Source organism: Eptesicus fuscus, chromosome 13, assembly GCF_027574615.1.
Source record: "Eptesicus fuscus isolate TK198812 chromosome 13, DD_ASM_mEF_20220401, whole genome shotgun sequence".
Taxonomy (NCBI): Eukaryota; Metazoa; Chordata; class Mammalia; order Chiroptera; family Vespertilionidae; genus Eptesicus; species Eptesicus fuscus.
The window spans coordinates 22,160,176-22,175,140 of record NC_072485.1 but is presented as its reverse complement, the minus strand read 5'-3'; the positions used below and the strand labels follow the sequence as shown (position 1 = coordinate 22,175,140).

The 14,965-nt window shown below is 47.5% G+C and overlaps 1 pseudogene; it reads left to right on the top strand.

The window, feature by feature from the left end:
- Positions 1 to 6,812: 6,812 nt before the first annotated feature.
- On the top strand, positions 6,813 to 12,575 carry LOC114234337 (ferritin light chain-like; annotated as a pseudogene).
- The last annotated feature ends 2,390 nt before the right edge of the window (positions 12,576 to 14,965 follow it).

The window sequence follows — 14,965 nt, the reverse complement described above, 5'->3', positions numbered from 1 at the left end:
TTGTGAAAAAAGAAAAGAAACAATTTCTTAAAGTTTCTCATAGCAAGGGTTATATTCCTTACTTTTATTCTCCACTACTCTCCAGTGTTGGATGACACATGGATCATGCCCATATTTATGGCATTGCCTTGGGTCTGGCTATAACTGTCCACATAAAAATGTAAGAAAGATGTGCACTAAGACCATATTTAGGTGTTTTGGAGCCAAGGAGCTCAGTATAGTCAACAGTAAGTTGTGATAATGATGCAATAGAAGTGTAATATATAGGACCAAGAGTTCATGGTCTTACTCTATTTTGGGGTGGTGAGCCCACACATGAATATTATATTTAGCTCTGGGCATTACACTTTAAGAGAGACTGATAATCTGAAACCCATTCACAGGACAGGATGTTGAGAAGACTTTAAACTATCAGGAGAAATAATGAAAACAATAAGGCAGTTTATTTGGAGTAGATTGACTCAACAAAACATGCTAGCTATCTTCAAACATCAAAACAATTCCACAAACAAAGTCAGATTGACTCTCTCTGGCTTCACAGTATAGAACCACAGATAAATGCTAATTAGGACAATTTCTAGCTCAATAAAAAGGGCAATCTATATATATATATAAAAGCTAAGCGACCGGAACAACTGGAATGGAATAACCGGTCGCTATGACATGCACTGCGGCCAGCCAACCAGCTGGTCGGGGGCAGCGCCAGCTGGCCAACCTCCTGCATCCCCTCCCCCAGCCAGCCTGGCCCCAATCAGCCCGGATGGGGCTGGGCCAGCTGGACCCCACCCGTGCACAAATTCATGCACCGGGCCTCTAGTTTTATAATAATAAAGCTGGCTAGAGAGGAATAACTTACTTCAGAGGAGATGAGTTGCCTATTACTGTATAAGCAGATATTAAATTACTTCTTATAGGTGATACTTTAGAAAAGTTTCAAGCATCAAAAGGATAATCAGACTGTACAAACTTGAAGTTCCCTTCCAAAGCAAAGATCTATGTGTCTGGCATATTCAAAGTTAATAATAATTACATCATCATCATCACCACCACCAACCACAACAAAATCAAAATCTACTCTTATTAGCTGGAGATATACTGTGTAATACAATACTCATCAGCCACATGTGGCTATTAAGCTCTTGAAATGTAGCTGGTCTAATTTGAGATATTCTGTAAGTGTAAAATACAGGTTTAATAATTCTTTATATACATTTCATGTTGATATAATACTATTTTGGTTTTGCTTTGTTTAATAAAATCTTAAAATTAGTTTCACTTGTTTCTTTTTACTTTTTTTTATGTGGTTGCTAGAAATTGTAAAATTACATACGTGGCTAGCCAGGAAGAAGTCTATCATTCCTGGCTTGACCCATGCTAACATCACTTTCCACATCACTGTCTTGGTCAGAGTTTTTCTTAGGCTTTTCCACATTCACTAGGACAGGTTATGGGCCTACAGGAAACCCAGACCATGGGCCCAATAGCCAGGGCCTTGCACCAAACCTGACTATAAACCATGACAGGGAACAAACTGTGCTGAACTCAGAAACAAACCCAAATAGATCAAAAGGTTTTAATTTCCTAAAACACTCAGCTGAAACATAACCAAGAAGTGTCTTCAGAGTGGAATTGAACCTACCTACATATTTCCTAAAAACTAGAGAATAACCATATCTCAGTGAGCCAACATTAATTAGATTTGGGTCCTTACTTGTAACCAAGTACAAAATATTTACCAACCCTGTGTATTTTGGCTTCTGGCATGGGGACTGCCTTTATAGCGAAATGATTAGCGTCAGCGGTCTTTTCAACTAAGCAAGCATAAATGGGTGCTCACTGTCCACAGTAGGCGGGACTGCCATATCCACACTAAGACAACCTGAATAGATGGGGTGACCTGTTTACATGCTGTCAGACTTCAAGGTCAAAGGGCTCAAGGTTGAAGAACATGGCTTTGGAGTCAGAAGACCTATGTTTGAGTGGTGGTTCTTCCTGCTGACTAGCTATATCAATCTATGTGGGTTATATAATACTTCTAAAGCCTCAGTGTCCCTGTCTATGAAGTGGCCATAATACCACCTACTTCATAACTTCATATAGCTATTATAAACATTAAGTGAGTACATATATACACACTGAGTGGCCAGATTATTATGATCTCTGATCGCATAATAATCTGGCCCCTCAGTGTATATCCTATATAATAAAAGGCTAATATACAAATTGTCCCCTCGACCAGGAATTCGACCAGCAGGCAGACCGGCCAACTGCCCATGCCCCTTCCCCCTGGCCGGACCCCACCCATGCACAAATTCATGCACCGGGCCTCTAATATATATATACTATACACTGAATGCCATATCCTATATAAAAGGCTAATACGCAAATAGACCTAACCGCGGAACAACCGAACAGCTGAACAATCGGTCGCTATAATGTGCACTGACCACCTGGGGGTGTGCGCAGAACATGGCAGGTGTCAGCCGTGGTGGGATGGTGGAGCAGGTGAGCAGGGGGCATCAGACCAAGCCTCTGGTGGTTACTGAAAATTCTTTGCTCCCGCACCACAGTCCCACCTGCTGCTCGCACCTGCTGCCGGCACTGGCCCCTCTCATACCCGCTGCCAGCGCTGGAGCTGCCACTCACACCTGCTGCCAGCACCTGGCACTGGCCCAATCACTCAGCGCTGTCAGCGGGTGCGAGTGGTGGCAGCAGCTCCAATCACCCCTCAGGGTTTCTCCACCTCCCCTGCTCCTGAGGGGCGATTGGGGCCTGCAGCTACCTCTTACACCAGCTGCCAGCAATGGCCCCGCTCACACCTGCTGCCAGTGCCAGAGCTGCCACTTGCATCAGCTGCCAGCACCTGGCGCCAGTCGGGATTGCTTGGCACCGTCAGTGGATGTGAGCGGAGGCTGCTGGCCCCGATTGCCCCTGAGGGCTTCTCCACCTCCCCCTGTTCCTGAGGGACGATTGGGGCCACCAGCTACCTCTCACACCCACTGATGATGATGGCCCCACTCGAACCTGCTGCTGGCGCCAACCCCAATCGCTCTGCATCATCAGCAGGTGCAGTGGGGCCAGCGCCATCAGCACGTGAGAGTGACAGTGGCGAGAGCAGGGCTGCCGGCAGACAGGGGACCAGGGGCCATGGCAGGAGGGGCCGGGCGGGGGTGCAGAGGATGGGCTGAGACCCACCCCTGTGCACACCGCAGCCCATAGTTCCTTTCAAGGTGCACAAATTTATGCACTGGGCCTCTAGTGTGTGTGTGTGTGTGTGTGTGTGTGTGTGTGTGTGTAATTTAGTGTTATGTACCACATCATCATCATCACCATAACCATCATCACCACTAAACCCAAGTAGACTATGAGCTCCTAAGGGGCAGGTCTGTGCCTTTATTCATTTATCATTCGTTGAGGGCTGACCATGTGTCAGACCTGTTATAGGTTTTGGGTATAAGGAAGGAACAAGATGGACAAAAGTCCCTAACCTCTTAGAGTTTATATTCTCCTGGAATCATGCATAAATTAGTTTGCAAATAAAGATATAATCTCGGTGAGGCTGGGACCCGGGCCCGGGTGAGGCCGCACACCCCTGGGTCTGGGTGAGGCTGCACACCCCTGGGTCCAGGTGAGGCCGCACGCCCCTGGGACCGGGTGAGGCCACGCGTCCCTGGGTCCGGGTGAAGCTGGATCCCAGGTCCGGGTGAGGCCGTGCACCCCTGGGTCCGGGTGAGGCTGGGTCCCAGGTCCAGGTGAGGCCATGTCCCTGGGTCCAGGAGAGGCCACGCACCCCTGGGTCCGGATGAGGCTGGGTCTCGGGCCCGGGTGAGGCCGCGCACCCCTGGGTCCGGGAGAGGCCACACGCCCCTGCGTCTGGGTGAGGCTGGATACCGGGCCCAGGTGAGGCCGCACGCCCCTGGGTCTGGGGGAGGCCGCGCGCCCCTGGATCCGGGTGAGGCCGCGCGCCCCTGGGTCCAGGTGAGGCCATGCACCCCTGGGTCCGGGTGAGGCTGGATCCCGGGTCCGGGTGAGGTCGCACGCCCCTGAGTCTGGGTGAGGCCGTGCCCCTGGGTCCGGGCGAGACCAAACCAGAGGGAGTCAGACCTGCATTACCACCATTTGTCCACCATCCAGAACTGAAAAGTCAGTGCCGACATGTACACATAAGGAACTGGTAGACATTGAAATTGGGTCTCAAAAGAACTGTTGGTCCAGAAAGAAACTCACTACAGACTGATTCATTTGCCTGTCAGCATAACTATTATTGCTTGTCTCACATTCGGTTCTTATAAGTATATTTCTAGTAACACATGATCTCACTCATCTAGGGGAAATGATGAACAACATAGACTGATGAACAAGAACAGACCCAGAAACAAGGAGGCATCGATAGGACTGTCGGGCCTCAGAGGGAGGGTAGGGGAGGGTGGGGGTAGGGAGGAGAGATCAACCAAAGGACTTGTGTGCATGCATACGAGCCTAACCAATGGTTAAGGACACCAGGGGGGTGGGGGCATCCGTGGGGAGGGGTGTGGGATGGGAATGCAGGGATGAGGACAAATATGTGACACCTTAATCAATAAAGAAATTTAAAAAAAGAAAAGATATAATCTCAGCAACGACAAGTGCTAAGAAGGAAGACAACAGGATAAGGGAGTAGCGGATGGCACATGGGATGATGAGAGATTTTATTTTCAGCTAGGATATCAGAGTGGCTTCTCCAAGCAGAAATTTGAAGTGAGGGAGAGAGCCTGGTGATGGTCTGATGGAAGCATGTCTCAGAAAAAGGAAGCAGCAAGTGCATAGGGGAAAGAGCATAGTGCTTTGAAAAACAGTATGAATGAGCAGAGTGGTTGAAATGAACAGAGTGTTTGGGCAAGGTATAATATGATCAGACTATTGGTTTTGGCAAGATGGAAAACACTAGTGACTTAACTGGAGCATTTTCAACAGAGTTTGGAGATACAAATATGACTGGAGTAGGTCAAAGAGAATAAATGAGGCTAGGAGTTAGAGACAGAAAAATATACTGTAATATACTCTTTTAAAGCTCTTTGCTATAAATAGGGGCAGAGAAATAGGTCAACAGCTAAGATGGGAGATAGTAAAGCAAATTGTATGTAGATGAGAATGATTCTGCCAAGAGAGAGAGAATAATTTCAGGATCTTTGCAGGAGCAAAGTCCTTGAGTAAATGAAAGAGCGGAACCAGTACCCAGGGAAGGGCCAGACTCAGATTGCAGCAGGAACCATTTCTGCACATAGCAGGAAGGTGGGCAGAACATGTCGGTCTGAATGCAGGCAGGTGGTCAGTTTGATGGTGGACAGATGAGAGAGTTCTCATGGCTTACATCTGCTTAGCAACTAAGAAATACTGAGAAAAAGGAGGGGGTCAGGAGGGTCACATTTGCCATCTTACAACCTGTACTGAGAGCAGAGCCTACGCAAAGATTCTCAGTAATCTTTGTTGACTACCCAAAAGAGTTCTGCTTTAAGACCTGCAGAAAGAGAAAACATCTACTTCCCTTTCAGCTTTATTCCCACCTCTCCCCTCTTCTCGTCCTCTCTTGCATCTGCTGAGTTTTGCTCATGCTGACAACTTTCAGTTCAGATCAACAAGCATTTATTAAGTGCTCCCTCGGTGATATATCTGTGCTACATGGTATGGCCATGTGGTGTTGAATAGGTAAGATTGAGGAATTCACCCTCTTGTCTAGATGTCTGACAAGTACACAACAGATTACAGTCCTGAGGGTGCTCTGACAAGAGTCCCCGTGAAGGGTGCCTTAGGCATTTGGAGTATCAGGGATTATTCCTGACCCGAGTCTCCATCCCCCTACCAAGTTTTTCTTCCCTTATATTCCCCAGCCATCTTAATTATCCCTCACTTTAAGCCTCTTCCCAAATTCCACCTCCCCAATCAGAAGTGATCTTCCACTGTCCTGACATGTCATAGTGTCTCCAGCAGTCAATGCCAAGGGCTTCCCAGGGCTTCCCTCAGGAGAAGTGCCACTGGTGTCAGCAACCTGATTCTAGGACAGAAGCGTGGACAGACTTCATGGTTCCCATTGCACCTTTTCATGCAGCTGCCAATGGGAAGGGGTGAGCGTGGGGAGATGAGAGAAAGGCCAGGCTAGGACCTCATCCAAATTCCTCTTGTGCAGCTCTTTGGAGCTCTGCTGACGGCTCAAGTTTCCGTTAAGATGCTTGGATTGAGCAAAGAACTGGAGCTGCTGTCCAGTGGGGAGGCCGTGGGCAAAGCAAACATGCTGTTTGGCACATTCCCTTGAGGGAGAACAAGGGCGAGGGTTATAGGCTGTTTTGCAGGCCAAACCGCCAACTCCAGCGAGTGCAACAGCAGGCCGAACAGGCCGGCCACTCTGCAGAGGGCCCTGAAGCACAGGGAGCATCCCTAAAGGGGCTCTGGTTTGTATTCTGCTCAAAGCCATAGCAAACATTTTCTGTGTTCCCCCATGGATGTAACAGGGAAGAGCATGCCTAGAAAGATCTGCACGCCTCTGTACTCTCATCCAAGGGCCAGCCTGTGCATCCGCCTGCCTCCTGACTGTGTGAAAACGACAGTCCCATCTGAGAATGTTAGGGCAGATTTGAATCTCCTCCCCTTCTTCCCTTTTCCCTCTCCTTCCCTCCCCTACATGACAAACAAGTGCTCAGAGGAAGGCCCACTGTCTTGAAAGGTTAAGAACAAAAATAATATAGAAAACGAAAATTTTCTGAGCCCGGTTCATTCTGAGATTAGAACAAAGATATAGACGTTTGGTGTGCTGATTAAACTAATATAGATTTACTGGCATGATAGCCCAGGGCCGCGGGCCAAAGGTGAGCTCATGCAGTAATTTCTTTACCTAGACAAGAGTGGAGCCACACAACGCCATCCAAATGGCTTCACTGAATAGGCTGAGAGAACGCGAAGGCAGGCAATTTCTTCCTTAAAGCTGTTATTGCTTCTCAAACTCCACTCCCCACAAAGTTCCTCCTTACCCAAAGGTGTAGGACAGGAATCCCCACCCACAACACATTTCAGACCAAAATTTATTTTACATGTTGAAATGTGCTGGAACCATCCAACAGTCACAAAAACAGGTACGTAAATTTTGAAATCCCAATTCTATCATGTTCTGAAACAACATAAAAATCACAATTTTTTTTATCTAGATAGAAAATAAAAACGACTGTTTCTATAAAATCCAAACAGTCTGTGGACTTTTCAGTCCCATTAAAAACTGGGAAAGCCTCATTCCAATGTGCTAATGCCCACCAAGGACTGAAAAGAGTAGATTACACCCTCTTCATGCAATGGCCTCCACATCAAGATTTGACATGTTTCTGTGACGTAAGCACTGCCCCATCCCCTCACCCACAGCCCAAATAGGATCTCAGTCCTGGCCAGTGAAGCTCCGTTGGTTGGGCGTTGTCCCATGTACAGAAAGGTTTGCCACTGGATTCTCGGTCAGGGCACATGTCTAAGTAGGGGTTGTCCAGGAGGTAGCTGATTGATGTTCTGCTCTCACATCGATGTTTCTCTCTCTCCCTCTCCCTTCCTCTCTAAAATCAATTAATTTTTTTAAAATCCTTTTTAAAAAGGATCTCACAGTGAAAGTCAAATCTTTTTTTTATATTCTTTTTCTAGGAAGTCTTTGGTTGTCTTAAAATGTGTGACTTTGTGCTTTTCCAGCTTTCTGCAGATTGAGTAAAGGCCTCTGTTTTCCTGAGACATCTCCCTCTTCCTACACCGTAGGGGCCTGGAAATGTGGAGAACTTGGAGATTTAACAATGGCACATAGTATGTACTCCATAAATATCTGTTAAATGGATGTAGGAATGCATATAAATTTTGGATATTTTAAGCTAATGATTACCTATAATTATATAAATTTTGTTCTCCCTGAGATGGGGTACAGATTAAAAATAATATAAAGGTAGACTTAGAAGCATTCATCCTTAGGTGGTAAATCAATTCTAGATCATGAAGAGCAAGCTATAAAGAGTGCCTGTCGTATGGAGAGCTATGTAGTAAGGTAGGGGATGCCCTGGCCATCCCCACCCTGTTCTTTGGTCCTTTTTCAGGAGTCCCAACACAGCTCTGAGCTTTGGCCTGACTTACGATGCTCAGTTTTAGGTTCCCAGGGAAGATTATCTGAGTCTGGTGGGAGTCAAACTTGCTCAGAAGAATTAAACTTCAGTCGGAAAGCTTGGAGCTATCTGCTTCCCTTTTCTTAGTCCCAAGGTCTTCCCAAGTATCTACCATAGTTTCTGCCCCATTCACTGAGTCAGAGCCATCTCAGACAGGCTAACTCTTGTCTCTGCCTCAGGACTTGGCCTTTCAGGAAGAGGTGCAAGGCCTTAGCTACCTACCTCTGCTCCCCAGCCCTTAAGATGCTAATTCCTACCCCTGGGACATCCAGCCTCTCTGTAGAAGGGCATGCAGCCTATTTCCGCAAAGTGTTCAATAGACACAGGGCTCACACTCAGTCCCAGGGCTGTCCATATGAATGAGAAAGGTTTTAGGAAGCCAGCTTAACAAGGTTATGGAATCCACTCACTGGAATTGTTTAGAGCTTGACTCATAAGGCCATGGATGCTAACTTGATCTAAGCTTTGTACAACCACTGTGCCCTGACCTTAGGCTGTTTCAAAATCTGATTTGGGAGGGAAGCATAGTATGAATCCTAGAGAAATAACAACTGTCAGCTTTCAACCATGAGCTGGAAGAGCACTGCTCTGGTAGCAAGCATTGGGATTAGGGTTAGAGTTCTCCTGAGGACGAGAGAGAGGTGGAAGGAGGTGCCCCATGATGGGAAGGGCAGGTGATGCTAGAAGGCCTGAGTTGGTAGATGACTGATGTAGCTGGTCTACTGAACAGTCTCATAAAACAGTTTTTTATCTGTCACTGCCTACACTCTCCGAATTCTCCCTTCCCCTTCCCTTAATGATACATTGAGCAGATTCTAAAACTTCCCAGATTTCATAATTGTGTTCTTATTTTTTAACAAAAAGTCTATGTAGTCCAGTTCAAAATCCCCAACTCAAACCAACTTACTCACTACTTACTCACTATCTCTTGCCCACATCTCCTGCATGGCTTGAGGAATTAAAGTGTGTGTGTGTGTGTGTGTGTGTGTGTGTGTGTAAGTGGGAGGGGGGGGCTGTTCTTCCATATCTGACTCCCTGGAGAGTGGTCCTTGCCTGGGTCCGGAATACTTCCCTCTGTTCCCAAGGCCTTACTCCTCCACTCTTCGGGGCTAGTTGTAAGAGCAGGAGAGGAGGGGAGGCCTGTGATGGGGGCCCCTGCCTAGTGAATGTTGCTGATTCTTTGACTAACAGTGACTGTGTGGCTAACACCTTCTGCTCTTTGTGGGACACATTTATCATCTCCTCAGCAAGTCTGGCTGTTTCTCTCCGCAGTCCAATTTTCTTTTACAACTCAGGTCCGACGCGGGACGAGTCCCATAGAGACGGAAGCTAGCTCTGGGCATGTGCCCAGTGCTGAGAGCTGTGGAGTGGAGTGGCTAAGGCAACCCAGCACTGGAACCAGAGCCTGAGGTTCATTCCAGCTCCACTACTTACTTAACCACTCTGAGCCTCAGTTTTCCATATATACAGCAGGGACAAGGATGCGGATCTCATAGTGAACAGAACCATGGGCTCTGTGAAGTTCCACTGTCTGGGTTCAAATCCCAGATCCACTAGTTAGTTCCTACATAGGTGACATGAAGCAGACCTTACTTCTCAGACTCAGTGTCCACATCTATAACATGAAAATAGTATTTTTTTAACTCCCTCATAGGGTAAATGTAAGAATGAAATGAAAATGATATGGAATATGTCTAGGACAGTACATGAGACCAAGCAAAGACTCAAAATGCGTCAGTTATTATTATTATCCTGCAAGATAATAACTTAACTCAAAGCCCGGCACCTGTTATAGTTACTGAGCTGAGCAGGGAGAATCAAGTAGTAGACTTTTGCACCGAGGTTGGTATTAACATAGGGCATTCCTCTTCTTGCCACCTTGCTTGGTTGTAAACATTTCCTTGGCCTTTTCCAGTTCTCTTTCCAACATGTCCGTGCGTCTGTGGGTTTGTCAGCTTCCTGTGGTCTGCCTGTGAACTCAGGAGCCTGTACAAGCCCAGGCAGCCAGGAGCCAACACCAGCTACCCCCAGCTGAGCCACCTCCGCTCAGAAACAGGCCACTGTTTACCCAGAGGCTAGAGATCTGAGCAAAGCTGTTTATCCCATCGTCAGGCCCCAGAGGCTTCCACTCAGCAGATTTCCTCGCTGCCTGAGAGCCTAGGCCCTGTCAGTCCTTGGTATTTCTGCATCACCCCCCGGCCCTGTGGGATCAGACACAAATTTGAGGCAACTGATTTGTCAGCAACCAGCCTTGTACTCTGAGCTGTTTTTCCAGCGTGGATATGAATTAATACCTCCTCACCCACGCTCTCACTTTCAGACTCCCTGTGACCAGGAGGCATAATAGCCTCCTCACGGTCTGAACCCTGTCACCTGTCCTCCTTATCTCCCCTGAGCCCCAGTCAAAACAAATTACAGGTACCAGAGGCACTATACTCACCACATTGCCAAGCCTCCACAAACACTTCCCTTCCCTCTGCTGGGAACCTCCTCCCCTGCCATTACTTCCATCCCTGACAAACTTGCACTCATCTTTCAGAATTCAGTCAAGCATCACCCTCCCCGGAACCTCTTCCGAGTTTTGCCTCTCTAGCCTTTTACCAATTGGGTAAGGCACCCCTCCTTGATTTTCCCATACATTGTGGCTCATACCTATGACCACATCATGTTTAACTTATATTTTGTCTTCCCTACTAGACTATCTCTGTATCCATAGCACAGAGTCTGTAGCAATACACTTGTATAGAGTTGGCACTAAGCAAATAGTGAACCCTGGATGCATTTTCAAGATTGCTGCCCAGGGTGGTTCTGCTGACTAATAGCTCAAATAACAAAAAGGAAAAAAAAATAACAAAGGAAATTGATCTCTATCATGGAACTCATTCATGTGTTCTGGAAACACAGGGCAAACAAACTGAGCTCTCCAGTCATAGAGGAGGCTTTGTGAAGGTACACAGATCTAGGACAAAATCCTTATCTTAAAAATAAAAACTTCCTTCAGCAGATGCTATCTTCACCGCTATTATCATCTGGATTGTTGGAAAAGGTCGTTAAGATGGCCAATATACAACAATCTCTCTTTTCCAAACTACACCCATGTCAAAATGGTAAAGTCACATTAAGAAAACAATGGCAACCACAGCTGCTCAAACATACCCATAATATGCAGTGCCAGGCTTATTTATGACGGGGTGAGGCACTCATGTTTTCTATTTCCTCCCTACACACCTCTGTAAGGAATGCCCCTATCTTCTCCTGCTCCCTAATTTATAAGAGCCTTCCAATGAGGTGTCTTTCCTCCACCACACGCTTATGCAAATGCATACCCTTCGCTCTGCTCTTGCTGGCCTGTCCCCTGAGATAAAATTTAAATTTCTTCTTCCAACTGCAGCAAAAATAACTTCAGAGGAAAAGTACTTGTCACATACAATGCTGTGAAATTTTTATGATCTCTGGTTTAATAGACATGGAAACTGAGATTCATGGACGTAAAATACTTATTCAAGTCTAAACAACCAGGTAAAGGGCAGTTAATATTGAATAGAATAGTTAATTTGCCCTTCTGAGCTTTAGTTTCCTTGATTTTAAAATAAGAGTAATAATGCTCACTAAAGTAAAAATTAATTCATTGCTTATGTAAAGCCTCTAGCTGATTCAAGCCTGGCCTGAAAGAGTTATTATAAATATCACGGTACCCTGGGTGCTGCCCTGATCTGTCTCTGGCTTCAACAGTGTTTGGATGGAACAGACCCAGGGAATAGACCATTTCTTCCAACCTCTGACCACCCTCCAGCCTCTTTTCCTGTCACCATCTTCAGAACCACCTCAGCCATCCTCAGCCTCTGAAACCAGCCAATACCATTTTGTTCACCTTAAACTCCTTATTGTTGAACAATCATGAGCTCCAAAAACTCATCAGAATTATTCTACGGAGGTGGAGGCTGCTGTCAACCGCCTGGCCAACCTGCATCTACTCCCGCCTACAGCTACCTCTCTCTGGGTATCTATTTTCACCACAATGATGTGGCTATGGAGGGTGTGGGCCACTTCTTCCATGAGTTGGCTGAAGAGAAGTATAAGGGCACCTCGTGTCTCTTAAAGATGCACAACCAGTGCGGTGGCTGCATTCTCTTCCAGGACTTGCTGAAGCCTTCCCAAGAAGAAGGGGCAAAACTCAGGATGCCATGGAAGCCCAGATGGCGTTGGAGAAGAATCTGAACCAGGCCCTTTTGGATCTGCATGCCCTGGGTTCTGTCCATACAGACCCCCATCTCTCTGAATTCCTGGAGAACCACTTCCTGAATGAGCAGGTGAAACTCATCAAGGAGATGGGTGACACCTGACTAACCTCCTGCAGGCTGGCTGCCCCGGGCTGGGCTGGACAAGCATCTCTTCAAAAGGCTCACCCTAAAGCACGACTAGGAGCCTTTGGTGCGCAGAGAACTTTGAGGAGCATCTCCCTGGTGTCTGGCTTTTGCCTGAGCCTCTTCCTGAAACCACTAGGCATCCTTTTTAAAAAATATATATTTTATTGATTTTTTACAGAGAGGAAGGGAGAGGGATAGAGAGTTAGAAACATCAATGAGAGAGAAATATTGATCAGCTGCCTCCTGCCCATCCCCTCCTGGGGATGTGCCCGCAACCAAGGTACATGCCCTTGACCAGAATCGAACCCGGGACCCTTCAGTCCACAGGCCGAAGCTCTATCCACTGAGCCAAACCAGTCAGGGCACTAGGCATCCTTTTTAACCACCATGGAGCCCTCTCCCATGCATTGGACCAAATGGAAACAATAAAGCTTTTTGAAGAAAAAAAACAAAAAATAGAGTTACTATAAATCTTAAGTAAGCTAAAGAATATAGACTAAAAAACATTAACATAACTAGAAAAAATAGTACATATCAGAAAAGGCAAACGGAACTTCTAGATATAAAAATACAATTTGTGAAATAAAATATACACAGGGTGATGGGATTGACAGATTAGAAACTTAGAAGAATATTAAATTGTGGAACAGAACTATACAAACTATGCTACATGAAACACAGAGAAAAATAATCTGAAATAAATGAACAGATTCTCAATCAGCTATCATACAGTATCAAATAATCATCCTACCTAATAATAGAGTAATATGCAAATTGACCGTACCTTCGTTACACCCACAAGCCACGCCCACCAGCTATGCCCACCAGGAAACCAGCGGGGAGCCTGCGACGGATGGCAGGCAACTGGCGGTCGGCTCCTGTGATCCGTCTCCTGGACACTGGGGTCCGGTCAAGCCCAAGGCCGGGAAAGTCTCCTGCGGAGGCTTTGGGCACCAGCGGGCCTTGGGCACCAGCGGGGAGCCTGCGATGGATGGCAGGCAACTGGCGGTCGGCTCCTGCGACAACCAGAGGCTGACCAACTGGAAGTCAGTGCTGGCCCCGCCCCCAAGCAAATGGTTAGGGGCAATCAGGCAGGCAGGCAGAGGGGTTAGGGGTGATCAGGTAAGCAGACCAGTGGTTAGGGGTGATCAGGTAGGCAGGCAAGTGGTTAGGGGAGATCAGGTAGGCAGACCAGCGGTAGGGGTGATCAGGTAGGCAGACAGACCCTCACTGGGCTGGACCCACCCCCAAGCAAGCTGTTAGGGGCAATCAGGCAGGCAGGCAGAGTGGATAGGGGTGATCAGGTAGGCAGACCAGTGGTTAGGGGTGATCAGGCAGGTAGGCGAGTGGTTAGGGGCGATCAGGTAGGCAGACAGCCCCTTGCATGGCTGGCCCCACCCCCCAGCAAAGAAAGAGGGAGGCCCAGGCCAGCCAAGCCATTGCACCCCAGCCTGTCGCCTGCAGAGGGAGGCCACTGGTGGCAGGGGAGGGGAGGCAGTGCTGCACAGATGACAAGCAGTGGCAGCGGCGGGGTGGGGCCAGCTTCCTGCAGACCGGGGAAGGAAAGACCCGATAGGCCCTGATCTCAGGCCAGGCCTAGGGACCCTACCCGAGGGGTCCCGAATTGTGAGAGGGTGGTTGGGCTGAGGGACGCCCCCGAGTGCATGAATCTTCATGCACTGGGCCTCTAGTCTATATATAAAAGCCTAAGCGACTGGAATGACTGGAACAAGCAGAATGACCGGAATGACCAGTTGCTATGATGTACACTGACCACTTGGGGGCAGATGCTCAACGCAGGAGCTGCCCCCTGGTGGTCAGTGTGCTTCCACAGCCAACCTCCCCTGGCCAGCCAACCTCCCGCGGTCCCTCACCCTGATCGGCCCACCACCCGCCTGCCATGGTGGTGGCGTGGCAGCAAGGGGAGGAGGGGGGAAGGTAGGGAACTGCGCAGTGGCAGGGCACCTACAATGGCAGCATTGGTGTCCGGCGTCCATTCCTTCCACACCTAGCCTGGCAACCGTCACTTCCTCTCAGGCCCGGACCTCATAGGCCTGGCCCCGATCTGCCCTGATCACCAGCCAAGCCTAGGGACCCCACCCGTGCATGAATTTCGTGCACAGGCCTCTTGTACAATATAATGCTTTTAAATATGGTTCCTCAAAAGGAGAGATACTTGGAGAAATAATTAAAAATAAATATACAAATGTAAAGAAAACTAAAAATATACATATCTAAGAAGGTCATCAGATATCAAGTCAAATAAAACATAAAGGAAGTCACACCAAGGCACATCATAATCAAGTTGCCGAAAACCAGTGATAAAGTGAGTTACAAAAACAGCTAGAGGAAGAATTAGACACACACATTACATAGAGTAGAATAAAAATAAGAATTAGAGCAGGTTTTTCATCAAAAACTACATGATCTGAAGACAATAAAGCC